The following is a 27731-nucleotide window of genomic DNA, read 5'->3' as shown; positions in this document are numbered from 1 at the left end:
CTTTTCATATCTATCTATCTATCTATCTATCTGTTATATAGTGCCTTTCATATCTGTTATATAGTGCCTTTCATATCTATCTATCTATCTATCTATCTATCTATCTATCTATCTGTCTATCTATCTATCTATCTATCTATTTATCTATTATATAGTGCCTTTCATATCTATCTATCTATCTATCTATCTATCTATCTATCTATCTATTATATAGTGCCTTTCATATCTGTTATATAGTACCTTTCATATCTATCTATCTATCTATCTATCTATCTATCTATCTATCTATCTATCTATCTATCTATCTATCATATAGTGCCTTTCTTTCATACTAATGTTTTTCTCTTTTGTTTTATGTTTTTACCATTTGTTTGTTTTTACTATTGAGTAAACAGATTGCTGGTGACATCATCAAGTGTCATAATTTTAGTGTTTATATTCCGTGACACCTCGTATTGTAGAGGGTGTGTCCTTTGTGATATGTCACATGATTATGTGCATAGAATTTTAAAAGAAAATTCCATGGTGTTCTGCATTTCAGACTTTAGCTGGGGTTCAGGTCTTTGTGTTCTGGTTACATTTTTGTTTCTTTTGTTTATGTTATTATTGCTTGTGTTTATTATTTGCATTATTTGTTGTTTTTATTTGGTCGATGAATGTAAACCTTTGCTATCCCCAAGAGGCGGGACCTCCTGCCCATCACCATAAGGTGCTGCCCTCCTCCCTATAAAGGTGGCTTTTTATATCCAGAGAGATAGAAAGGTCAGGACCTCAATATGTTTAACACTAGAATTACCAGAGCCTACGAAAAAACTCGTAATTCCGTCCCACCTTAAATCGCTTCTTAATTCCATTCACACCTCTCCGCCTGCGTCCTTTGTCTTCTAAATGTGCTGATAAAGAGAAGTTAGGAGCAGCCGGCTATTCCATCCCGACACCAATTTAGAACGTGCCAAACTTCTCTCAGCTCATGCCTTGATTGAGTATCTGGGAGTGAAGTGGAGTTTTAGAGTGGAAATAATAGATCGTTATTTGGAACACACGCATTTCATGTCTGTTCCGTTTCTACAGTAATCTGTGTAAACACATTGTTAAAACAGAAACGTTTTTTATATTCTAGTAGTAGATGACAAAATGTAGGCATAAACTATATAATGTATGAAGCCTGAAGTCCAAATAGCAAAGAAACATTTTCACAAGAATAACACAATTGCGCTTTTATTCAAAAATATAACTGCAGAAACAAAAAGCCGCCTTAACATGCGACATTGACAGCAGGTTATTGTAACTGCCTCCGTGGTTCAATAGACTCAGCCCCTGCTTGGGAATCAAAAGGCCATGAGTTCGATCCTGCGCCACTCCGCTTTGAGAAGTAAACTGCTTTTAGTCTTACTGTTTTAGAATAAAAGCATACATTTGATTTCAGTCTGTAACAGCCGGTGCAATTTATGATCCTTGTAAAGGTACATTTTTTTTTTTTTTAATTCACTTTTCATTCTCTCAGTCGTGTTCAGAATCAATCCATACAACTCCATCTGAAGAAGGCAGCTTCATCAGCGTTTGTGTGTCAGAACCCGGTTGGGGCTGGAGCGTTAGTATGCATCGTGGTACACTGCAGAGCTATAGCGCGTCTTTAGTGAAAACAGCCGTGTCAGATGGGGTTGCATGGATTGATTCTGAACGCGACTGAGAGAATGAAAAGTGAGTATCACTATTGGCAGTTCAGTCCAATTTATCATCCAGCTGCACTCCCAGGTATGCACCCTCTGCACAGTCACCTCTGATGATCACGGCGTCCATGAGGGGCCTCGGCCTCCTAAAATCCACCACCAGCTCCTTGGTTTTGTTGGTGTTCAGGTGTAGGTGGTTTGAGTCGCACCATTTAACAAAGTCCTTGATTAGGTTCCTATACTCCTCCTCCTGCCCACTCCTGATGCAGCCCACCATAGCAGTGTCGTCAGTGAACTTTTGCATGTGGCAGGACTCCGAGTTGTTCTCAGCACTTGAAGTTGACTACCTTAATAGACAAGTCTCGGCATGTAAAAATCCATGTCCAAGTAGTAAAAAATGTCCAGGTAATGAGTCCACATAAAAGAATGTGGCAGGAGTGATCAGTGAAACAGAGAATAATAGAGAAAAAGGTAGAAAAATAAAGTCGTACACGGAGCTGCTGGAATGGCTGCCACTCGAGGCGGCGCCTGAGTCTTAATGTTGGCCATTATTTGGAAAATATAAGTAATCCGACAGAAAACGTTCCTTTTAATTAGGACGTGTGCTCAGGTGAAGCAATTTATTATCATATCATTGTGTGTGCCCTTTTTAAATCATAATAATAATATAAATCATAATAATAATAATATAACTGAAATTACCCACATGGGCCTGATCAAAAGTTTACATACCCTTGAATGTTGGCTGATAATAAACACACAAGTTGACAGACACAGATTCAGATTAAGAGTAATCAAGGGCGAGTGTCCACACCTCTGACCTCTGTGATTGTAATCCATGTCGGTGTATGAACAGTCCATTTAAATTCATGCAGAGCTGCACTGACTTTGCTGGATACCAAGCCATGGGGAAAGCAAAAGAACGGACAAAGGACCTGCAAGAAAAAGTTATTGATTTGTATAAATCAGTAAAAGGATATAAAAAGATACACAGACATCTGAAAATGCCTGTCAGTAGAGTTTGGAGTTCTGCTGTAACCAAGCCACGGTCAGGTAGACCAACCGAGATTTCAGCCACAAATCTGCCAGGATCATCTGTCAGGATGCCAAGAAAATCCCACAAGCCACTTCAGCTGAGATTCTGGCTTCTCTGCAAACACGTGGTGCTGCTGTTTCAAGACACACAATAAGGAGGTACTTGAACAAAAATGGGCTGCATGGTCAAGTTGCAAGAAAAAAGGTCTTTACTGTGCCAACGTCACAAAACAGCCCTCTTACAATATGCCAAGCAACATCTAGACAGGTCTTAAAACTTCTGGAACAAAGTCCTTTGGAGTGATGAGACCAAAATTTAACTTTATGGTCACAACCATGAACACTGTGTTTTGAGAGGATGAAACAAGTCCCATGACGAAAAATACACCATCACTACTGTGAAGCATGGAGGGGGATCTCCGATGTTCTGGGGATGTGTGAGCTCCAGCAGTGCAGGTAACTTAGTGAAAATTAATGACAAGATGAATGTATCAGGTTACCGGAAAATACTGGAGGACAACTTGCATTCATCACTCTGGAAGCTGCGCATGGGGCGCACTTGGATCTTCCAACATGACAGTGATCCAAAACACAAGGCCAAGTTCACCCTTCGGTGGCTACAGCAGAAAAAAGTGAAGGTGCTGGAGTGGCCATCATGGTCTCCTGACCTCAACTTCACTGAGCCACTATGGAAAGAACTCAAAACGTGAAGGTCATGCAAGGCAACCCATACATTTAATGGACCTGGGCAGCTCTACCCCCTTAGAAAAATCAACTACGTCATCCATAGCTATCACAAAAGACGACATGCCATCAGTGATGCTAAAGGGGGCAACACACAGTAGGAAGAACTATGGGTATGCAAACTTATGAAAAGGGACCATCTCATTATGTTTTATTTAATGGTTGTGCTCTTCTATGATGCATTATAGTTTAATTTGGATTCCATTAAAAGTAAATGAAAGGTGTTTTTCCCCATCAGTCATCTTTTCTTTAAAGTGTGGTACACATCATACAAATTCTGCCAAAGTATGTAAACTGAGCATAACTGTAGAACATGACATAGAAATCTGAAGAAATGTAATGATGCCTAATCCTCAAGCAAAATGCAATAAGTTGCCCTTTTTACTTTCTTGTAGACGGCATATAGGGAAAGTATTGTAATCGTCCAAAAATTCGATTTCAAAATTTTGATGAATCTCAACGTTTTAGACCTCCCTGAATCCGATTTACATTCTCGTTGGGAAATTTACATCCTCGTAGGGAAAGTATTGTAATCGTCCAAAAATTCAATTTCGAAATTTTGATGAATCTCGACATTTTACACCTCCCTGAGTCTGATTTACTTTCTTGTAGGGAAAATATTTTAATCATCCAAAAATTCAACCTTAAGATTTTGATGAATCTCTAAATTTTAGATCTCCCCGAGTCTGATTTACTTTCTCATACAGAAAGTATTATAATCGTCCAAAAATGATTTTTTTTGTATTAGACCTCCCCGAGTCCGAAAATACCATTTTTGGAATTATGTCTGTGTGTCTATGTGTGTGAGTAAACACAATAAATTGAGTATGCTTTCACTTAGGTCCACCAAATTTTGCAAACAAACAAGATAAAAAACGATGAAGTGGTACTTTTTTATTCGTGCAGCTACAGAGTCCATTTTATTCAACTTTACTTTTACAATAATTGTTTAATATTATTAATTTGATTTGTTGTTGATGGTTCTTTAAGGGACATAATATAAAAATATTATCCCTGTCTTGCCGTTTACTCCTCAACTATCCATCCCCATATCTGAGTATACGAGAAGTCTAGGGGGGCCTACTCTCGACTTATTCCCTTTTTGGGTGTATTATGTGTGCATCATCTACATTTTTCTTTACTTCTTATTTTGTGAACTGTTTGCTTTGAACTTCACCAAAATCTTTAACCCTTGGACTGTGGCGTCTTCTATGCAGAAGTGCTGGGATTCTTGTCTGGTAGCTGCATTTGAACTGTTTTGAACCATTTGGAAGCCCTCATCCAGCACAGCCACTTGTTTCCAAGTGATCATTTTTAATATTTTTTAAATAAATTTGCAAACATTTCTAAAACTCTATTTTCGCTTTCTCATTCTGGGGTATTAAGTGTGGCCTGATGATGGAAAAAACTGAATTTAAATGCTTGTAGCCCAAGGCCGCAACATAACAAAATGTGTGAAATAGTTAAAGGGGCCTGAATGCTTTCTGAAAACCATACAAACACCTCATTCGAATTTACATATTTTGCAAACCGCGAAAAAATAAAAGTCCAAAGTTCGAGGCGAATCGTACGGTTGTGCTGCATGAGCAGACCTGGAGTCGTCCAGGATGAAATGGAGGAAGTGGAAACTGAGCCTACAGGGTGGGCTGATTCACCGTCTTCTGTTGACTCACATTCACCACCAAGCTGACTTCCACACTCGGCCAAATCCCACCCGCCCCGTCTGACTCATTTAAAATAAGAGCCGCTCGGCCCACTTGAATAAGTTACCGTAGGTGGGTTGATTGTTTGTGTGGCTTGGTGTAGTGGTATTTATCATTTTTTTTTATTTTAGGCTCTGTGGATTTTTCCTCAGTAGAGGGTAGGCATCATGCCATGTGTTCATTTGCACATCATTTTTCACATAAACCATCATGGGATTTTTATTTTATTTTATATATCGTGGCTCGTTTCTCTGATCAAAGGGGGGTATTGGAGTAGACCCAATGGCCATCCTGATGTCATCTACTTCTATTCGCCACTTATGACACAAAAGAGGGATGGTGACATGAATCTTAACCTGTGGCCACAGGGGGAAGACATGAGAAGTACGGGTCTCACTCCAAAGGACCACAGAGAGTGTAGGAAAAAGATGTGGGGGGCAACCGGCCATTGTGTGGGTAAACCTGGAAAGCATCCATTAAGCTGGTGATGATGTTAATGATTATTATTATTATTATATTTAACTTCAAAATTGATTTTCATGTTCATGATGAATGCACTGCTGAAGTAGCATTAGCATTATGCAGTTTGGGGACTTTTCTTTTTTTATCATTTTGAAGTAAACATTTCCGGGCTGGAGAGAACTTTGGAATCTTTCCCATAAGAAAATGGAAAAACATTTCAGTTGACTGTAGGAATGCTTGCCTTACAAATCGGGCACTGGAGGTGTTCATACTTTTATGTATTTACCACCTGCTTTTCAACCTATCGCTGCACAAGTTCTGCGGTTGATTTATTTCTGTAGCTGCCGCGTCGGTGGATTAAGTGACTGCGGCTCACAAATCAATTCAGTAGTGCGACTTGAACGTTTATAGCACAACGCCTGAGGTCCTAACATGCAGAGGGAGTAGACGGGTTTGACAAATGTTATGTAAGTTTGAGCCCTCAGGTGTCAACACTTTGCTCTGCTCCATAATGGCTCTAATATATGATATGTAAAATAAAATATCTGTCTCTTTCTGTCTGTCTGTATGTTCCCTATACAGTCCTAAACCCTTTTGCAGAGTTTCTCTCTAGGACCGTAAGGACAAGATGGACTACTTTGGAACCCATTTTTTTATTTAGATTTTTCTTCCCCCTGTGTGCTTCAGTTTGCACACCACTGCCACCTGCTGGCTCAGAGCAAGTGAAACAGCCAAACAGACCAAGTATATATATCTGCAGCCTAGAACCTCCAGCCTGGAGCTCCAAGTAGGCGGAGCTAACTCCAATGGGTGGTCCAAGTGGGTAGAGTTTACTCCAATGGCTCAGAGGAAATGAAATACCCGAACAGACCAAGTATATACAGTATATCTGCAGCCCAGAGCCTCCACCCCGGAGCTCCTAATTGGTGGAGTTGACTCCAATGAGTAGTCCGAGTGGGTAGAGTTTACTCCAATGGGCGCCAGAGGACTCTAGCTGCACACCTTTAGAGCTCCGCCCAGTTATGCCATTAACCTATTAAGATTAGGGTTGTGGGAGGGTTCTTTGATTCAAGTAATGTCATGTTAACTCCGCCTACTTGTGGAGGCTGCAGACTGCAGATAAAGCCAACCTAGCAGACAAAATGAGCAGAGCTTAACATTACTGACCCTGGCGATGCCACATGCTGCTTCTCTCTGCTGGAATATAAAATGGAGAATCATTGGTTTTTGCAGGGGGATGTTGGGTGATGTTTGATGTTTCTGTAGACCATTAGGACCCGAAAAGAACAAATTCTCAGCTCACAAGAGCAGAGACATTGAAAGAAAGGCAGTCTGGGTGACTGAGGAGACAGACAGCAATAACAACAGGGTCACCGTTTAAAAAACACAGAAGTCTTTGCTTTCTTTCTCTAACCTATGTCATAAATATACCCGGGCAACGCCAAGTACTTCTGCTAGTTTAATGTATAAAATTGAATATGTGTCTGTTTCTTATACAATCCTACACCCTTTGACCAATCTGGAGCAAATTTTACCTAGTTACTCTTTAGGACCATACGGACAAGAAAAAGACTTTGGAACCCAAAATTTGGACCCTGGGAGTTCCAGTGAGCTTTTTTTCTTTTCCTGTGTGCTACATTTTGCACACCAGTGCCACCTGCTGGCTCAGAGGAAATGAAACACCCGAACAGACCAAGTATATACAGTATATCTGCAGCCCAGAGCCTCCACCCTGGAGCTCCTAATTGGTGGAGTTGACTCCAATGGGCGGTCCAGGAAGGTGGAGTTGACTCCAATGGGCACCAATAGAATTTGGCTGCAGACCATGAAAGCTCCATCCAGTTACACTGTGGTTAAGATCAGGGTTGTGTGAGGGTTATTTGACTCAAATCATGTGAAGTGCTGCTCTGTAAATTAACTGCACCTACTTGGTGCTCCAGACAGGAGGCTCCATGCTGCAGAGCTACCAGACTTGAAGAGACTGAAGTCAGACTAGCAGACAAAATGACCAGAGCTCAACATTCCCCACTTAGGCAACACCACATGCTGCTTCCATGTACTGTAATACGAAAAGGAGTATTGTGCGACATGTAGGTGGGTGTTGGGTGGGCTCGATCGAGAGTGAAATTACAGAGCAACTCAAAGAAGAATCAAAGGGTTGTTCTGCTTTGTCAGCTTTTCATCATAACTGAAGCACGTGCCCCCCTTGAACTAAAAAGATGAGTCAGACATGATAGTGTTCACGGTCACAACCCAGCAAGGAGTTACCAAAATTATGGGATCCATTTAGACGCGAAAAGATCAAATTCTCAGCTAGTAATATACGGCTGGCAATAACAAGAAGGGTAATCATTTACAAAACACAGAAACCTTTGCTTTATTTCCTTAACCCATTCTACAAATATAGCTGGGCAATGCCTGGTACTTCAGCGAGTTTGATATATAGAATTGAATGTCTGTCTGTTTGTATTTCTGTCTGTCTGTCTGTTCCCTATACGATCCTAAACCCTGATTTGGACCAAATTTTGCGCAGTTACTCTCTGTGACAATGCGGCTCCTGCTCCATGCTCCCTCTTAAAGTTTGGTAGCCTCTCGAACCCAACACCGTCGAGAGTTATGTCCGAATTAGTTGACAGATGGGGGACAAATCATACAAGGAGCAAGGGGATGGTGTAAAATAAATTCTGTGCTTTTATTAAAAAGAATCAAATCAATACCAAAGCAGTCTCCACAGTGCCATGGTTCAGAAACGTCCATACATAAATAATCCATAAAAACAAGTGAATAGTGAGGGTAAAAAACACAATACATAGACCCTTTAAAAGCAGAGGTTAAAAATGCAGTCACTGGCTCCTTCAGATCCCAGTCCACCTCCTTCTTCGACTTCCCGGCTCACCCATAACTCAGCAGCCATGATCATCCTCCGATCCTCATGGCGCAACCAGACCGTCCGAGATTGGCACTCCTCCCGTCATACATACCCCGGATTCCTGGGGAGGTCACCCGCCATGCTCACCCCACTCCATGCCATAGTTCAGTGGGCTGAACCAGCCCCTAGAGCGGCACAACCTGCACTACTTCGCGGGGCCCTTGTTCTTGCTGCTTTTCCCCTCTAGATGGCCGGATTGTCCTCACTGTTCTTCCGCCTTTTAATCTCGTTCCTTTCCATCTTTCCCTTGTTTTTTTCTTCCCTCTCGCACTTTTCATTTTATATGTGGGGACGTGGCACAGGTGTGGCGATTAACAGCTCAGTTCGGACACTGACGATTCCTCACCTGTGCACTTCAGTGCGGAAATGCCTGTGCTACATCGTGCCCGGGGACCACTCCAGCCACGTCAACACGCCCACTTCCTTAAGCCACAAGTGTGGAGATAATTTATTTTAAAAGACAATGAGCTGCGGACCTCGCCTTACCACACTCTCTTGAACCATACAGACAGGATAGGCTACCACGAAACCTCCCACCTTCAACTGATTTCTCCCTCTTGATGCATGAAAAATGTAGCAACTGTTTCTTTATTAACCAAAATTTGGTACCTCAGGGTTTTTCTAAATCGCAGATTACAAATCTGAAATGGTTTTTTCAGAAGGTCTGTACTTTTCCAATGGTCCAGAGTGGGCACAACATTTCTATACACACCAGAAGGGAAAACAAAAATATTATATATCACACAATACATTAGATTAATTAATTAGCCATTGTGGACTATGCCTGGCAGCTTATCCCGGCCAAGTCCCCCAAGCCGCCAGGTGGAGATTTCCCGAATTCCAGCAGGGCATCATGGACTTTGGAGTTGTAGTACACAGCCCTGCCGGATAACGTTGGGGCCACCAGGGGACGCTGCAGGGAGACACAGAGACATTGGCTTTTGCTACAGCCCGGCAGTACTTGCCGGTCATGAGGACGGAAGGAATAAAGTGCTTCTGGGCTGACAAAGAAAAGAAGAGTTTTGATTTGACCCGGAAGTGGTAGGAAGTCACATGGACTGCAGAGTAAGGAGCACTTCCGGGTCATGTACTATAAAAGGACTATGGGAGCTCCCAGACGGCGAGCTTAGTTGGGAAGCAGGGTGGCTAAGCGTCTGGGAGTGGAGGATTGGTTTATTGATTATTGTGTATTTGTATTGTGGAGAAGAGGGTGCTTTGTGCACTTATTATTGTAATAAATAATTATTTGGACTTTTACCTGGTGTCTGACGTGTGGTCTGAGGGTACAAGGGAGCAAGAAAGCCCTAATCTGTCACACCATATTGCCATAATGCATGTGTATACTTACAGAAGAACAAAATGACACACTATGTGAATCTGTAAATTAAATATCACTGCATGCATTTGAATTTGTTATTGTTTCATTTTCACATTACCACAAATGCCAATGTTGTAGATATAAGAAGCCCGGGCAGCAGCAGGTAGTTTAAGTGAGTATGTGATACATTCATCGACACTTGAGTCAGATCGGAAAGTTGTGAATGAATAAAATGAGACTACATACATACATTGTCAGGGTGGTGAAGGGCCAGCATCTCTACTAGGAAGAAACACCCCTTGGAGTGGACACCAGTCCTTCACAGGGCCCACACACACACCATCGAGTCAGAGCTGCCAGTTAACCTAACTTGTCTGGTTTTGGGGACGTATTGAATTTTGGAAAGTGAGAGGATGTCTGAGGAGAGGAGAAGTGTACCGATGCCGATATTTAAGAATAAGGGGGATGTGCAGAGCTGTGGTAACTACAGGGTGATAAAATTGATAAGCCACAGCATGGAGTTATGGGGCAGAGTAGTGGAAGATCAGTTAAGAAGGGAGGTGATTATTAGTGAGCAGCAGTACGGTTTCATGCCAAGAAAGAGCACCACAGATGCAATGTTTGATCTGAGGATGTTGATGGAGAAGAACAGAGAAGTCCAGAAGGAGTTGCATTGCATCTTTGTGGATCTGGAGAAGGCGTATGACAGGGTGACTGAGAGGAGCTGTGGTATTGTATGAGGAAGTTGGGAGTGGCAGAGAAGTACGTGAGAGTTGTACAGGATATGTACGAGGGAAGTGTGACTGTGGTGAGGTCTGCAGTAGGAGTGACGGATGCATTTAAGGTGGAGGTGGGATTACATCAGGGATCGCCTCTGAGCCCTTTCTTATTTGCAATGGTGATGGACAGGTTGACTGACGAGATTAGACAGGAGACCTCGTGGACTGTGATGTTTGCTGATAGCGATAGTAGGGAGCAGGGTAAGGAGCAGGTTAAGGAAACCCTGGAGAAGTGGAGATATGCTCTAGAGAGGAGTGAAGGTCAGTAGGATCAAGACAGAATACATGTGTGTGAATAAGAGGGAGGTCAATGGAATGGTGAGGATGCAGGGAGTAGAGTTGGTGAAGGTGGATGAGTTTAAATACTTGGGATCAACAGCACAGAGTAACAAGGAGTGTGGAAGAGAGGAGAAAAAGAGAGTGCAGGTAGGGTGGAGCGGGTGGAGAAGAGTGTCAGGAGTGATCTGTGACAGATGGGTATCAGCAAGAGTGAAAGGCAAGGTCTACAGGACGGTAGTGAGACCAGCTATGTTATATGAGTTGGAGAAGGTGGCACTCCTGCACGCCCGCCCGCCTGACTGACTGTTACCAGCATTCACCGCAATGTACTGGAGTGTAAAACCATCGCAGCTTTTAATTCACAAACTTTTAACTCACAAACTGCAACAACTCACCAAACACTGCCATCCTGTCTCTCGAGGCATTCACACTGCCAGAAGAGCAAGACAACCATGGGATACGCACGGCATAGCCTAGCCCGCCAACTCACAGAGACCCGCCCACCTACTCTAACACCATAGGATACGACGACAACTCACAGAGACACGCCCACCAACTCACAGAGACCCGCCCACCAACTCTAACACCGTAGGATACAACGACAACTCACAGAGACCCGCCCACCAACTCTAAGGGCATGGGACGAGAACGCCTGCCCACCCGCTTGACTGTTACCAGCGTTCACCGCAATGTACTGGAGTGTTAAACCATCACAACTGCAACAATTCACCAAACACCAACTCAGTCGCTTTCTATATCTAAGAAGATATATAGATACTCATTCAACACAAACATTTATATGCAAAATTTGCGACACTTTCACGCACGCAGATATCTTTCTAACCATCTCAAAACACATTCCCTGACGAATTCCTTTCAGTGTCAACTCTGCTCCAAAACCTTCACACGCCAGAAATATCTCAAAGCACATTTAAACACACACTCCACTAAACAAACGCATTCCAAACAGGTGTGCTTGGAGCGTGTGTGTGTGTGTGTCCTGCGGTGGGTTGGCACCCTGCCTGGGATTGGTTCCTGCCTTGTGCCCTGTGTTGGCTGGGATTGACTCCAGCAGACCCCAGTGACCCTGTGTTTGGATTCAGCGGGTTGGAAAATGGATGGATGGATGGATGTTTTAATGCACCATTTGTTCCAAAACGTTCAGAGTGCGGAGATATCTCAACACGCATTTAAAACACACTCCACTGGCTTACAAACTCATTCCAATTCAACACATCAGTTTTCGGCAGCTTTTCAAGAAGATACCGCCATTCACATCCAAGAACATAACATTGGTCTTCCTGCCGCACTATGTACTTCTTGCAATGCTCTTCATTGGCCAGCAGAGGTCAACACATCCCGACATTACACTAAGTGTTGTCATAACGGCAAGGTGTCTTTGCCACCGCTATCCAAACCTCCTCTTTTATTACGAGACCTCTTGACTGGCAAGGACCGCTGTCCCGAAATTACTGTGATCATATTGGGGAATACAACCATCTGGACACGGACCGTATGCTTTCAGAATCCCTAATTTATCAACAAGTCAACCGCTGAATCCGAATACAGGGTCACGGGGGTCTGCTGGAGCCAATCCCAGCCAACACAGGGCACAAGGCAGGAACCAATCCTGGGCAGGGTGCCAACCCACCACAGGACACACACAAACACACCCACACACCAAGCACACACTAGGGCCAATTTTGAATCGCCAATCCACCTAACCTGCATGTCTTTGGATTGTGGGAGGAAACCGAGCGCCGGAGGAAACCCACGCAGACACGGGAGAACATGCAAACTCCACGCAGGGAGGACCCGGGAAGCGAACCCGGGTCTCCTAACTGCGAGGCAGCAGCGCTACCACTGCGCCACCGTGCCGCCCTATCAACAAGTCTCTCCTTTATATACCAATCCTGACACGTCACCACGATCTTTGATTCTGTTGAGGCTGCCAGTCATCGTTTGCACTCCAGAGTTCCATCTTTTCAATCTCTTAACAATTGTATCCTCAAACCCACCCCATTTGAATAACTGTGTCTTTCCGGAAGTATTCAGCCATCAATAAATAATTATGCGGCGTATGCTACGCCGCAGGTTGGCTAGTTCTTTCTATTTGTACACTGCAAAGAAAGAAGGCTGCCACAGCTTGGTAATGTGAGTGCCAGTCCTTAACATTTAAATAGCGTGGTTAAAGCTTTGGACTTCAAACGTGGAGGTTGTGGATTCAAATCCTGGTACTGATGACACTGTGTGACCCTCCACATGTCACCTGACCTGCCTGTGCTACAATAGGAAAAAAAAAAAAAAGAAATGGCATCAATTGTATCTCAAATGTTGTAAGTCAGCCAAAATATGTAAATGTAGTACTCATGGAGCAAAGCGATAATTTTATTTTACGGTGGATCATAGTTCTTCTTCTTCTTCTTCTTGCCTGCATGGTCAAGGGTTAAGTTCTGCATGATTTTCCAGCAAATGTTTTCCCCTGTGCAATTAGCCACCTGCAAGGCAGCAGCTAAGTATATTAGCGGAAATATTTTGACGTTGAATTGACATGTATTTTATTTATTTATTTATTTATTTTTCTCTCGTTTTAATGGCATCTCATAGGTCAGCAAATTTGATAATTTAGTGCAGGTGCAATTTTGTTTTTTTTCCCCCCCTCAGCAGACTGCTGCCTGTGGATGGCAAAGAGTTTAGGCAGCTTAAAGTTTAAGGGCGGCTTTAGACATTCTGTCAGTGTCAGCACGGAGAGCGCTCTTCAATCTCGGCTGGAATTTAATAACTTGTCAAATCAGTGCAACTGCAACTTGTCCTGTGTTAAGTGATCGGTCCCACGTCAGTTGTACTCTGCGGCGCCGTAAATTAACGGGATGACATTTTAGAATTTACAGTCGCTTTCATGGAAAAAACATTCATTTCTCACGTTACAAATTTTACATGTAATGCCGCAGCCATAAAACTGAGATTTATATAATAGCCATGTGTGTCTCGAGTCTGCTTTTTATTTAACAGAAGATTTAGAGGCGCTTTTTTAATGTGGGTGCATAGAAATTTCTCCATAAAAAAGGGCCTTGTTTTAAGCGAGTTTTATACCGTGGAGCACGGAGCGAAACATAAAGGAAACCGCCCTGAGTTTCCTAAATGTGAGATGACATCCTCTCTTGGCTCCGCTGTGGGCACACAATATTTCTTAATGATGTATAATTCCAGCCGCCTTATGAAACTCTTTAACGGCGGGGACACAAAAAGAGTCGATAGAAAAAGGAATTCAGAGAAGTTCTACTGGGCCAAAGTTCTGCTGACGCTCGAGAAAACAATTGACAGTTGACTGGGAAGGACGGGACAGACAAGGGTGCTCCTTCACCACCTGCACACTCACAGTTTGGGGATTTTTCTGTCATTCAGTTGCCTGCCTTGCTGTAGTTTTCCTAATGAAAGGCGGTTAACGTGAAACAACAAAAAGCCAAAACAACTATGTGGCTGGCAAAGAAACGACTAAAATAAATTTATTGAATTGAAACCAAGCTGCTAATCCACAAACTAATGGTAAATAAAATCACATTCTCTGTGTAATGGCCTGCATGGGTACATTTGAGGTATGTACTGTAATAACCCGTCAGGGTGAGAGGGGCCGCTGTCGCTAACAATTTTTTCTCCTTCTCTCCCCAAAACACTGAGAAACCGCCCAATGAGGGTGCTTAGCCCCGCCTCTTCCGGTCTGCATAACATAAGAAGCCCAGCTACCCAAAAGTAGGCATCTTTTGACGAGCAGAGTTGACTGCTGGATGGAGCTCCTCTTGTTCTTCTTCTTCTTCTCCTCAAGTCCTTAAAACCAAAAGTTTCATATGCCATTCCAATGGCGAGCACAGGCTATGGTTCTGTTGGTGGCCGCGGTGAGGTCCTCCATGGTGCATGGTTCATCCAAGAATCTGCAGATCAGGAGGTGTTCCATGGCCTGTCTTACCCCGCAGTCACACAGGTCTCTGTCATCACAGTATTCCCACTTGGTCAAGTTGACTTTGGATCTGCCAGTCCTGGTGCGCGGGCGGTTAAGGCTTTTCCATGTTGGCCACTCTAGGTCACCACCAGCGGGTAGATGTTCTCTCATTTCTGTGCTAATGCTGTTGATTGTGTTGATATTTCTGATGTTATCGGATGCGTTCGCTCCATAAGTCCAACCTTGTTGCTGTTGCCATTGAGTCTAGAGGTTTCTCGAGCATAAAGCTTTTACAAGATTTGGCGACATTGATATGGCGATACAGTGGGTGTCAGGGGTCCTCTAGTTGCTTTAGTTTTTCCTGTTTACTCGCTACATTTCGTCTTATGCCTGGAGAGCAATGCCGGCCAACATGTAGAGGGCATTAACGGGTGTCGGTTTTAGGTATCCTGTGATGTAGCAACAGCTCACATTGAGCACAGGGTCAAGATTTTTGGCATGAGGTCCACTGAAACAAACCCAACTTACAAACAGCAAAGCAGCCAATTCATTTTATTTAATTTTGCCGAAGAGGGCTGGGATGCTTTATTTTTGTTGGACGGTTAGTGTCCCAATTATTCTTCACCTATTTGGCCCGTTGTTCTTATACCCGGCCACAAAAAAACAACTCTAAAACTTGTCCAAAAACTCACCAAATGTGGAGGGATTTCAAACAAAAAAAATGAAAAAACTCACAGGCAAGCAGTTAGGGCCCACTTGCACCGCTAAAGTGCTTGATCAGAACGCTCGTAAACTCCTTGAAAATGTACTTCATGTTGTTTTCAATAACAGTATTCATGTCTAAGCGTTACAGCAGCAAAACAGTTTAGAAAACTCCAGCATGCAGCCGTTTCTGAACATTTTCAGCCAAACGCTTCTTCCATTGAAATCAATGGTAACACTCATAAAATGTGGGAAAAAGAAAACAAAGGAGCAGCACATTGAAACTATGCTGGTGCCATGATGCATGCGCCTGCTTCGGTTTTCTAGTGACCGCTGTTGAGGGACAGATTAAGATTGAACAAACAGACGGAGTGGTATCTATCTATCTATCATATAGTGCCTTTCATATCTATCTATCTATCTATCTATCTATCTATCTATCTATCTATCTATCTATCTATCTATCTATCTATCTATCTATCTATCTATCTATCTATTATATAATGCCTTTCATCTATCTATCTATCTATCTATCTATCTATCTATCTATCTATCTATCTATCTATCTATCTATCTATCTATCTATCTATCTATTATATAATGCCTTTCATCTATCTGTGTGCTTTTCACATTTATTTATCTATCTAATCCTGCCAACTACGCTATCTATCTATCATATATTGCCTTTCACATCTATCAATCTATCTAATCTTGCCAACTACGCTCTCTATCTATTTTAACAATGGCGCTATATAGGGGCCTGACCCGACACAGAAAGACACGGTGGCACGTATAAAAAGTACAAATACTTTTATTTTTCTTCAGCTGTGGGACACGTCTTCCATGTGCCACATTCCTGCCCCTTCGTCTGCTCCGAGGAGGGCTCATGACATGTTCGCCCCTCCGCAGCGTAGCCCTCCTGTACTGTCACACTGACGGGCTTACACTGCACCTTGTTAGGAGTTCCCGACCTCTTTGTCCGGGTCCTCCTCTTCCTCTGGGGTGTACTGACGGTCTGGGTCCCCTTATGGGAAGAAGGGAGACCCTGTGCCGCCTGCACCCCTTTAGACGACTGCGAGACCGGTGCCGGCAGAGGGGATGGAGTTGTTTGGCAGCCGACATCCACCAGCTGCCTCTCCGCACGTTCCCCCGCCACAGTGTCGGTCCACATGGCGGCGTCTTGTGTAGTGGGCGGGGCGGCCTGGCAAGCAGCACTGATCATAACCGCAGCCGTTGCGCTCTACCCCCTTTCCTCTATGGCCCAGGCTTCACCTACCTGACATGCTGTGTCCTGCAGGCAAGAGGCTGACGCCCCCCGTGTCTCCAGCCATTTAACAACGGCCACCATCAGGGCGCCGATCTTCCTGTCCAAGTCCTCCTTCGTCTCCTGCAGGACCTGAAAAACCTTAACTAGGGACTGCAGAGGAAAAAGAACATGTTTCAACTCCTCTACAGCCCAAGAAAAGTTAATACTTTCAGTCGGCAGTGGTCTTGAACTCCCCTTGTCCCCTCCCGCCGACCGCAAGCCATCAAGACCCTGCGGAATCTCCGTAGGCCCGTTTAAAAGTCAGAGAGGCTCGTCACCACTGCCTGCAAACTTTCCTCGGCGGGCAGCTGACACACTACCTCCCCCCCTTTACCTGCTTCGGAGAGGAGCTCCTGCTCCTCTAGCTGAGACACCGCGTTGGGAAACTCCTCCGGGCTTTCCTCCTTCAGCTGAGTAATCGGGCCGAAGGAAAGACACAGCCCAGCCTCGCTCTCTCCCTCGCTCTCTCCGCCGTCACGCCACGAACAGACGCCATCTGCCCACCAACAGGTGGTTCGGCCCTCGGCGTCTAGGAGTTAGGCTGACGCGAACGTGGAAAACCCTTCCCGCAGCCCTTCACCCTTGTGCTCATCACCTACCTCCGGCTGCAGCCCGTGGTGCTTGTTGGCATGGCGGCGTCTAGCGGCTGGCTTCTGTGTTCACCCGGCTTTCTTTTTCCCCATAGCGTGGTATCTGTAGGAGTCCTTTGGCAGCCTCAGTTGTGCTGTGCTGCGCAGGCTTTCTTGCAGCTGCGAGCGCGCTCTCCCAGCGCTGTGCTGCGCGTGTCCGCCGGCAAGTCCTACTCGTGCGTACCTCCGGCACCGTGCCCCGCGCTGCAGTCCAAAGGGCACTCTCAGAACTGTACTCAAATAGAGCATACTCTCTGCCTCTGGAGTGCGCTCGCCGCTGCGGTGCTGTGTGCGCTCTCCGCGCTGAGCTATACGTGCCTCTGGGTGCTGTGCCAGGCCGTTACACAAATTTTTATGCAGGTCCCAGTCTAAATGGACAAGCTGGAATCCTGCCGACTACGCCAGTGTAACAAAGGTGCTGTATAGGTGCCTGATCCGATACAGAAAGACACGGAGGCATGTATAAAAAGTACAAATACTATACTATTTTTCTTCAGCTGTGGGACACGTCTTCCCTGTGCCACACAGTCCCAAAGCACCAACACTAAATCCCAACACACTCTTCTTCCACTACCACCACTCCTCCACAAGCGTAGTCCTCCTCCTCCCGACCCTGGCTCCTCGAGTGGTGGTGGCTGGCCCTTTTTATAACCCACCCGGAAGTATTCCAGGTGCTTGACCACCTGGTCCTAATTGCACCTCCGGGTGGGGCGGAAGATTCGTCCAGCCAGGCTGCTGAGTCCATGCAGCTCCCCCTAGCGGCCATCCGAGGCCCCAACCAGGCTGTGGAGGATTCCATCTCCCATGGAGCCCTGCCGGTGGTTGGGGAATCACCGTCAACCATGGAGGCTGCCACCAAGTGTCCTGGGGGAGGTACTGGAGTGCCCCTGGTGGCTCCCCCGGAACATAAGCAGCAGGGGCGTCCCTGCCGGGCATGGGACCCTGCTGTCCTTCACACTATCTATCTATCTATTATATAGTGCCTTTCACATCTATCGATCTGTCTAATCCTGCCAACTACTCTATCTATCTATCTATCTATCTATCTATCTATCTATCTATCTATCTATCTATCTGTCTGTCTGTCTGTCTGTCTTTCTATCTGTTTTCTTGCGCCTCTTGTATTTATTTATCCGAGTGGTCTCCCCTGTTGCCCCAGTACATTCGAGGTGAGCGCTGACATTATGTGTATATTGCCCGTCAAACACTTATTTTTGATTGTTTGATTAACAAGACACTAAATAAGCATTTGATTACCCAATCCAGTTTTATTTTTTTATCTTAATGGATTATCTGGACTCAGATTCTCCCTCGATTGAATCCCCCCTTTCCCCTGCTGCACATGGTGGTCCGAGTGCCGTCGTTTGTCTCGTGGTTGTAAAAGAGTCCTGCTGACCTCGCTAGAATGCGTCAGGCTGTGTTTGTGGTGGGATGAGTGTGAGGTGGGCTGAAGAGCGGCACAGTGCATTGTAAGAATTGCTGAAAGGAGAAGAAACTGCAGAAAGATAAGAGTGTGTGTCTGTGTGTATATGAATTTGAGGCATTAATCACGGCTCCTGTTCCATACCTGTTACACTCCGTTTTAATTATCTTTTCTCGCTCTGACACCTATGCTGTGGATTTTACTATACGCTGTGGCATCAGCCTTGGGCTAAATTTTGATCAATAACAATATTCACAATTTATTACCCCCTTTTCCAACTCTTGACATAAAAAGAAAGAAATCAGGAGGAAGCAGAGGACACCAAAATAAGGAACTTGTATAGCTGTCAGTGAAAAAGAGAGAGAGAATTATAAATTTTACTGCAGCTCTGACATGCTTTCATCTTTGCAACATACATCAACCTAGAAAGATTATAGCACGAGTGCTGGAAGTGCCCACAGGCTCATCTCCCTGCTTGCACCTTGTCACTTAAACTTGCTCCACTCATTGCTAAGCCTGTAATTTTAGAGTGAAATAATCATCTCGTAAATTCTCTTTTGATCTGAACTGACCTGATGTGGACAGGCTCTTCTCATCCTTCTAAAGTGTCGACCTGCATTGCTGGCATGACACCTTACATCGGTGGTGTCTGTGATCCGAGAATTGATCAATAAGGTGTAATCCACTTGAGGTTGGTTGAGGTCCAGGGCTTATCCCTACAACACTATGGTAGGCCACCCCTACACCCTGGGGTCCCCTCACACCCCCTCAGGCAGAAACAGTTTGGAATCTCCAGCTAAAATAACTTGTCGCATCATTAGGGATCAGCCAATCCTGGGGTGTCGACAGCAGACCCAGGAGACTCTTGGAGGGATTTTTATCTTTCGGTTGGCTTTGGGCGCCTGGGAATTCTCTAGAAAGACTTTGGGGACAGGGAAGTCTGGATAGAGCTACCCAGCTGATCTGACCTGCAGGAACAGCAGTTTGGGAAGTTGAGATCTTTAGGGATGTGGGAGGAAAAAACAGAATAACTGGAGGAACATTGATGGAGAAGCAAGGAGCAAATGCACAACATTTATTTCTATAGCACATTTTCATACAAACAGTAGCTCAAAGTGCTTTACATAATGAAGAATAGAAAAATAAAAGACACAGTAAGAAAATAAAATAAGTCAACATTAATTAACATAGAATAAGAGTAACGTCCGATGGCCAGGGTGGACAGAAAAAACAAAAAAAAATCTCCAGACGGCTGGAGAAAAAAAATTAAATTTGCAGGGGTCCCAGACCATGAGACCACCCAGTCCCCTCTGGTCATTCTACCTAACATAAATGAAACAGTCCTCTTTGGATTTAGGGTTCTCACGGAAGGACTTGATGATGATGGTCACGTAGACTTCTGGCTTTTAGTCCATTAACGTCCACCTGTGCTACGACCAGCCAAATGTCTTCATTTTCTGTGAAAAATCCTGGATGGATTTTTACAATCTGTACATCAATTGTGGGGTTTTAGGACATCCGGATTCCATTTTTTAAATTGTTGAATTTTGACAAACTTTGATATTTTTACCCATATGCCACCACGCCATCTTTTTTTTTCGGTGGGCGTCCCCGTTTCAGGATTTTTGTGTTGCTTGCTTTCATGCTAATTCTTACCTTATTAGCGTTCAAAAATATATGGTGCATACTAATGGAATCGCGAGACCGCGTGAGCGTGAGACCCACTCTACAAGAAAGACTTAGCAGCACATGAAGCTGAGCGGAGGAGAGCAACCAAGTGCATCATGGAACTTAAGTGTCGTGATCAGGGCTGAATCTTAGGCGCGTAACCGCCGTTAGGGCTGCGTCCTGCGTTTCTAGGGGCGTGGTCTCTGGGGTCGTGACTTCAGGTTCATTGACGAGATGTGATTTTATGGATAAATCCTTTAAACACAATTAAAAACTCTCGTTTTGCTAATCGATCTTCATATCTTGCCTGGTTTTTGCCTTTCATTTTTGCCTCTCATCTGGGTTTCAGTCACTTGCTTTAGATTTTATTTCTTTTATTTTGCCTTTTCTCCCGGTACGTCTCAATAATTAGTTATCTGTTTCCTGCCAGGCCAGGATATTAAGAACATTTTCGTGAAAGTTAACTCTGTTTAGTCCCAAGCAGAGGAGTCTGCATGGGGGACTTCATCCAGATGTTCAAAATCCTCAAAGACATTAATGATTAAGGAGATCCAGCCACATTTTTTCGACTTAAGGTTGAATCACGTAATCGAGGACATCAGCAGAAGTGCATTGAAGACTGAATCAAGGAATAACTTATTTACGTGAAGAGCTTAGGAAATCTTCTCTCGTTTGTCAGATATCTAATGTTCTTATGTTCCTTACACTTTAAACGTCACAAGTCTACAAGACCTTCAAGGGAGAGGAAACCGTAAAAACCTCTGGCCTAAAGGCTGAAGCCAGAGAAGAAGCTTTATTAATGATGAATCCATTTAAATTAACAAAAAGAAACACAAAATAATTACAAACAAAGGAGAAAAAAAAATGGGTGCAAAAAAGATTCTATAACACTGGTCTACAAAAACATATTTTTTGTTTGCTACTGGGAACTTCAGAGCAGCTCTCTATTAAGTGTTTTTTACACTGACTTCATATATGAAATCGGAATTAAGCTAGCGCGTCAGGTTTTTGAGATACACATCATTGCCGTTGTGACACTCTTGAATATCAGTATAATATATCAACATGATATCTGGAGTTTGAACTCCGTCCCACCAAAATTGTTTTGATGTGTTTATTCTGAAAACAAACCAGAAGACGATACCAGAGACACGTTAAAGTATATTTATGTCAATTTACCTCAATATAAAAGTGAGGTCAGCGTGCCCAAAATTGTCTGAGGCACTCTCTTTTGCGCACATCCGTCTCTCTTTGCAAACACCAACAGTAGTCATCCATCATGCTCAGAGTGAATTTTCCCCAATATCGGATTCCCATCACCTTTGTATCTTGATGAAATCTTTCCCCGTACTCATCGCTAACATCGCTTAAATTTGGTGGAAAAAAGTCGCGATGAGAATGTCAAAAATGTGTCTTCAGTGACATTCTGGCTCCCATAAGCTGATACGCTTTCTGCAGGTTCTCCACAAGCTCAGTATAATTATCTGCTCTGTGAATGTCAAGAAAATTCTGGACAACCCGCACGAATGAGGGTGCTGATTCGGTGGGTTTCAGTTTCCTTTTGAACTCATCGTCAAGCATCAGTTCACGTATTGCAGGAACAACAACAACACCGTCCTTAATTTTGGCTTCACTTTTCTCGAGTCCAAACTTATTTCTTAAATGCTGAAACGCATCGCCTTTACTGTCCAGTCACCCTAGTTGTCCAAGACCTGGAACATCATAACTAAAAATATGGGACGTGCTGGACGGAAACGATTTTCAGATTTCAAAGAAGTATAGTCGGCTCTGTCCTCTCTTGCACAGAGCATAAGTATTGGCAGTCCAATCCAGTTTATCATCCAGCTGCACTCCCAGGTATTTATAGGTCTATATCCTCTGCACACAGTCACCTGTGATGATCACGTGGTCCATAAGGGGCCTGGGCCTCCTAAAATCCACCACCAGCTCCTTGGTTTTGCTGGTGTTCAGGTAAGTGGTTTGAGTCGCACCATTTAACAAAGTCCTTGATCAGGTAATAATGGTCTGTCTCAGTTCATTTCTTAATTTCCATTTTCTTGCCATTATCAGTGGAGTATTGTCCAAGTAGCACTTCAGAGGGTGTAGTACCACAGTCTGGTCCAATTCTGCATTAAGACACAAAGGGGGTTTTTAAGGGCGCGGGCCGAGGGGAGAGGGAAGTGTGACGTCAGGAATGGGGAGTCGGTATACCTCAGTGTTTCCTCCGCTTAGCTAGCGATACCTTTTGTTTATTGGTTTTTAAAGTTTGTCCTGTTTCACTTCTACGTGGGCGGAGCCATGAGGAACGGCTAGTACAGTATAATATTCAACGTCTGTCTGTCCACTTTTCATGAGAGAACTACTTAACGGATTTAGATCGGGATTTTTTCTATACTTTGCTTTAACATTCCGGTTGATTTTGCGACTTCTCTTATCGTACTATCATAGTGAACTAGCATCATAGTTCACTTGCGGTACCGATTTATTAGCGTGAATCTGAGAGAGACTCCTTGGGCTGTGGGGAGGGGGGGAGGGGGGCAGGGCCCTCCTCACTCACGCGTCTGCCTTGGGCCATAACCTTGCAGTACCAATTTATTCGCGTGAATCTGAGAGAGAGGCTGCGGGCCGAGAGGAGGGGTAGGCAGAACCTCAGGAGTAGGGAGCCGGGCGGGGCGCTCCTCACTCACTCACACGCCAGCCTCCGTTCAAGTCAGTTGGAGCGGACCTCGCCTCCACTTAGCTAGCCATACCTGTTTGTTCAGCAGACATTATCATCTAGAGATTGTTAAGGAGTAACGTTTGACGTTTTTGAGAGAGAAATCAGAGCTACGTGTGTTTTAGAGGGTAGCTGCTCATTGGTAGAGATATCACGGCCACGTGGCAACATTTGACGTTAGAGTGCACCTACTTTCTGCTTGGCGAGATCACAGCTCCATTCTCACTCCTGATAGCAAAACCAAAAATATTGGATATCAAGATGCTCTTGGATCAGAAAGCCATCAATAGAAATTCATCTCGATAAAAAAAAATAGTGCAATAATTTGTATTGATTTTTGAAGTTTGTTTTGTTTCACTACTACTTGGGCGGAGCCGCAGGGAACGGCTAGTTTGTAATATTCTGAAATTTCCTTTTTTTGCAATTTTTGCTAACCTAATCTATAAATTTAAACCTGTGGCAGTTTTCTATTTACCTTTTCACCATTTTAGGTCATTCATTGCATTTCAACCGATTACACCTGAAAAAAAACTGGAATAACGGAGGCGTTCTATAACGTTTGACTTGTCGTGTACAGTATGCGATTGTTTCTGTATTTAGAGCATGGTATCATCTATTCTTACATGTCACCTTGAGAGTTGTGGTGGTGCTCCGGCCTGCACTTGGCGAGGCACACGGTGACAGAGCAACGTCACTTGTACAGTTGTGTCGTATTCCCGAGGTGACCATGATAGACTGGCCATTCAGCTCTGCGAGGGGGATGACTGGTGTTCCATTTTGTGTGTCGTATTTACCTCATTTTTTGACAGCCAACCTACCTGGAAGGGGGTCTCTCTCTGAATTCCCTTTTCTAAGATTTCTTCCATTTCTTTTGAGAGTTTTCTTCTTGTCTTGTTAGAGGGTGGGGGCTGTACGAACGTCATAAATAACGTGAGAGATGGACAAGAATTAACAAGGCAAGTATTTGTATTATCCTCTCAAAGCTGTTCCCACCAGCTGAGGGTTAGATACAGCTTGTGACGCAGAGGAAAAAGGAAAACAGGGCCTGTTAAAGCCCATTGAGGCCTTCCACGTGTGATTTTGGGGGCTATGCAAGAAATAAAATGCTGCTGTCGTTATTTGGGGGCCGACACGGTGGCGTAGTGGTAGTGCTGCTCCCTCGCGTTAAGGAGATCAGGGTTTGCGTCCAGGGTCCTTCTTGCGTGGAGTTGTCTTGTTCTCTCCCAGTTTCCTCCCACCGTCCAAAGACATGCAGGTTAGGTGAACTGGGGCATTTCTAAAGTGTGTGCCCTGCAATGGACTGGCACCCTGTCCAAAGTTTGTTCCCCACCCTGTGCCATATGCTAGCTGGGATAGGCTCCAGCAGACCCCCATGACCCTGTTCAGGACTGAACAGGTAGGGAAATGACGGACTGTTGTTGTTCGTTGTAACAGCCCCAGGGGTCCCGATTTTTGAACCACACATTCCCATTTTTTCGGCGAGTCTTCACTTCCAGCAGTTTGCCTATCACTCCTCAGCGGCTGCCTGGAAAATGTAGTTTCTCACGTACCACCGATTATCTGTCAGTCTTCATCCATGCAGCAGCACGTTATTGGGATATGACTCTTGATTGCTAGAGCAGTTCAAACGTCGGCTGCGAGTGTGAGCTGATTGACTGTGGCTACCTGAGTTTGCAGCTCTTGCTTCTTCTCCGTTGCATGGCTCGAGATGATTGATTAACTGCCAGAAGCCTTTGCCCTCAACTTCATTGATTGGGAACACGTCTGGCACACACCCCTCTGTGTGATTTCCTCTGATTATCAGTCGTTACATTTTTTGATCCTTGCCAGTGCTGCCGCTATGGTGGGTTTGCTGCAGCCCAAGCTCTCAAACGGCAGGCGTGTTTCTTGTAGGCGATGTAGGTTGTGGTGGACGGCCTGCTTTTGGGGTTTCTACGTGAAGTTCCTCAGTTTGCTGGGTGCTCGTCTTTCGTCTTTCATTTTCATCTTTCGAAGTGCTCCCAAATAGGACTCCGTTTAGCAGTTGTGGACGAGTGAAGGATTATGAGATCCCAGATAAGGAAATGTTGGGGCGACGTCTCTGTCTGCTTCTATGCGTTTTAATGGAAAATACAAGCACCCAATGTTCTACTGTACAATCAATCAGACAAAAGTTAAATTAACAATCAATCTAATTTTGGGTCAGTGTCACCCAGTGTGGTAACCCATGGTGTCACCCCTCCGTCTTCCTTGGACCTCCTCCCATACTACACCATAAAGAATCCTTGGTAAGGTGTTGTTATACCGGGTCAGGTCAGGTTGGGGTGCATACACTGGTACGATGAAACTTCTCGGGGTCCCGGTTGGTAACCCCACCAGGCAGACATGCAGTCCAGTATCATCCTCCAGATGATCGTCTGTCTGCCACAGCCAGGTGTTACGTGGGCATCCCCTTGGCCTGGCCCAGCTGTTCCAGTCCTCAACAATGAGGATCCTGTGAGCCGGACCACCCTTGGGTAATGGCGCCACATGGCTGTAGTACCGTGCCTGACGCTCCCTCACAATGCAGGTCATGTGCCTCATTCAGGGCTCCATGAGCAACACAAAGTCACATCAGCGGTACCCAAGGATTCTCTGAAGAGATGCCAAAGGAGTCCAATGGTGCCAAAGTAACAAATTAAACAAAACAAAATAACTTATGTTTTGGTGACATCACAGGAGCTCCGTCCGTGTCGCACTCAGCTCACTGAGTGACACCTTCTTCTGTTGACTCACGTGATATATAACCCGGGAAACTGGAAGGGGCGGAGTCTGGTGCCCTCACTGGGCGTCTTCTCATTGCTGTGAGAGGACATGGTTAGTGACAGCGCCCCCTCTCAACACGCGGTGGTACTGCAAACCTTAGAGGAGCCCTGTGAGTGATCCACGGACGAGCGTAAGTGACACGCGCTTTAGGTGGCTGTTCTGCTCTGACTCATACGTGGCTTAAATTTCTTGTGTCTTTTCAAATGAAGAAACAGGTCACGGCACTGCAGCGCAACAAAGTCCGTTCACGTGTCTAATGCAGGTTTCAATTGATTGTGTGTTCAGTTCACATCGGAGGCTAAAATGAATTGTATATTTTCAATGAGAATAGTTGATTTAGACTTTTAATGTAAGTTATTGGAATGGGTTTTAAGTTAACAACACATTTCCAATAAAGCAATTAGGCTGATCTTTTAATCGATAAGATTAGTTCATTTGAGCTCCTCCTGTACGTTTAATCATACAACAGTTAAATTAACAATGTATCTAATTCAAGGGTCGGTCTCACCCAGTGTGGTAACCCATGGTGTCACCCCTCCGTCTCCCTTGGACCTCCTCCCATACTTCACCATAAGGAATCCTTAGTAAGGTTTTGTTATACCAGGTCAGGTCAGGTTGGGGAACCTTAAATGCTACAGCACGGTGCCACACCCACCATATGACGAAACAGCTCGGGGTCCCGGATTTACGAGATCTCAGACAAGGAAATGTTGGGGCGACAACCCCGTCTACTTCTAAGCATTTTAACAGAAAATACAAGTGCCCAATGTTCCACTGTACATTTAATGAGATAAAAGTTAAATTGACAATGTATTTAATTTAGGGAGACACACAGTCCAGTCCCACCCTATAGAAATGACCATCTCTCTGCCGCAGCCAGGTGTTATGTTGCCTGGCCTAGCCACTCAAGTCCTCAACAATGAGGGTCCTGTTAGCCAGATCACCCTCAGGTAATCGCGCCACATGGCCATAGTGCCGTAACTGCCACTCCCTCACAATGCAGGTCATGTGCCTCATTCGGGACCCCATGAGCAACACAGTCACACCAGAGGTACCCAAGGACTCTCCGAAGTGACAGCAAAGGAGTCCAATGGTGCCAAGGTAACAAATGAAACAAAACAAAATAACTTCCTCTTAGGTTTTGGTGACTTTACAGGGGCTTCTGTCCGTGTCGCGCTCTGCTCACTAAGTGATGCCTCCTTCTGCCGACTGCAGAACTGGAAGGGGCAGAGTCTGGTGCCCTCAGTGGGCATCTTGTCAGTGCTGTGAGAGGACACGATTAGTGGCGGTGCCCCATCTCAACACATGGTGGTACTGCATACCTTAGAATAGCCCTGTGAGTGATCCACGGACGAGCGTAAGCGACACGCGCTTTAGGTGGCTATTCTGCTCTGACACATACGTGGCTTAAATTTCTTGTGTCTTTTCAAATGAAGAAACAGGTCACGGTGCTGCTCGTATCTAATGCAGGTTTCAATTGATTGTGTGTTCAGTTCACATCGGAGGCTAAAATTAACTGTATATTTTCAATGAGAATAGTTTATTTAAATTTTTAATGTAAGTTATTGGAATGGGTTTTAAGTTAACAACACATTTCCAATAAAGTCAGCATCATAAATTCAGTTAGGCTGATCTTTTAATCGATAA

General features: G+C 44.6%; 1 protein-coding gene across 2 annotated transcripts in view; it reads left to right on the top strand.

Annotated features, from left to right (window-relative positions):
* Positions 1–27731, top strand: part of LOC120535112 (serine/threonine-protein kinase Nek6-like) — a 416838-nt gene that overhangs the window by 208213 nt on the left and 180894 nt on the right. The window lies entirely within an intron of this gene.

This window comes from Polypterus senegalus, chromosome 9, assembly GCF_016835505.1.
Source record: "Polypterus senegalus isolate Bchr_013 chromosome 9, ASM1683550v1, whole genome shotgun sequence".
Lineage (NCBI taxonomy): Eukaryota > Metazoa > Chordata > Cladistia > Polypteriformes > Polypteridae > Polypterus > Polypterus senegalus.
This window is presented reverse-complemented; position numbering and strand designations above follow the sequence as displayed.